General features: G+C 44.3%; 1 protein-coding gene across 1 annotated transcript in view; it reads left to right on the top strand.

Annotated features, from left to right (window-relative positions):
• LOC146634314 (NLR family CARD domain-containing protein 3-like) overlaps positions 1-1,276 on the top strand; it is a 494,998-nt gene that overhangs the window by 186,614 nt on the left and 307,108 nt on the right. The gene's annotated exons all lie outside the window — the stretch shown is intronic.

Genomic DNA, 1,276 nt, shown 5'->3' with positions numbered 1-1,276 from the left:
CTTCAGTCAGTCTGAGAGGTAAACCACAAACACTCAGTGAGTTCACATTAACAGGAGGAACTGAGTTACAGTCGCTGACCTCTGACCTGTCATGTGACCATGAAACCAGGTCAATATGTCTGTAGGTTCAGTCATCCAGGTCATGTGATCTAAGGAGCTTGGAGAGAAAAGAGACGTCTTTAAGTTTCTGGAAGACGTTTCATCAGAGAAGCTTCTTCAGCTCTAAAACCAAACGGTGGAGAGTCCCAGATATTTAAACCTGAGAGGGAAAGAAATCATGTCGCTGACCCACCACTGATGTTATTTCAAGGAGGAAACTGAGAGCCTTTGCACCAGGAGCACAAACAGTCATTATTACACATATTACACAGAACACTTTGATTAAAAGTAATGGAGTACGTTACTTCATTACTCCTCATAACATTACTTTGATGTTACTGTGTAAAATGAACAAATGAGCATGTAACAACATGAAGCTGAGGTACAGCCCCACACACCAACACAGATCCTGATGAGGTCACGTGATGTTTCTCTGAGTGTTTATGAACACAAATCAAAGATGAAACAGCACAAAGACACTTCAAAGTGATTCTACTGTAGAAACATGAACAGGTAGAAACCTGCAGCCTGACTGCTCATCACTTTGTTACCTGTTCAAGTTCAGCAGCAGCAGCAGCTCACTTTATCACGGTGCTGGTCTGGGGTCAGTGTTTACTCAGCTTTAACTAGTGATGTGACGTTCTGTATCGAGGCTTCGAAGCGTGTGTCGAGTAATGGGGCGTCATCACGTACGCTGCGTCCTCTGTGGGCTCTGAGTGAACTCAAAGTACAAACTACAAGTACACAAACACGAACGTAGCTCAGAGTGGCGGACACACTCGGCCTCGTTGGTCCAGCTGTGAGTCCGTTACCGTGAACTATGGAGCGGCAGATTTGTGCTGAACTAAGCTGCACACAGCTGATGTTAGCCAGGAAACATTACACACTGACTTTAATGGAGAGACCGGAAATACAAACACACACAGTTTGTTGTGTGAAGAAATCAAACACGAGCTGAACAAACAGTAAAGTTCCTAAAGACAAACTGTTAAAGGAGGAAACAAAGCAAACTTACAGTTTCTTCACACACCAACAACAAGCTCCACTCCACGAAGTTCAGGAAGTGAAATTAAACTTTGAGCAGGAAGGAAACACCCAAAGAGACGTTTGAGGACAATCAGGAGCATTGGAACACTGTGCTGCGTTCAGTTGCACCTCGGAAACTCCAAACCTCTGG

The sequence above is a fragment of the Diplotaxodon limnothrissa genome, linkage group LG3, assembly GCF_057381915.1.
Source record: "Diplotaxodon limnothrissa isolate DT_005_m linkage group LG3, D_limnothrissa_male_GT1.1, whole genome shotgun sequence".
NCBI lineage: Eukaryota > Metazoa > Chordata > Actinopteri > Cichliformes > Cichlidae > Diplotaxodon > Diplotaxodon limnothrissa.
The sequence above is the reverse complement of the archived record's forward strand: the minus strand, read 5'-3'. Positions and strand labels throughout refer to the sequence as shown.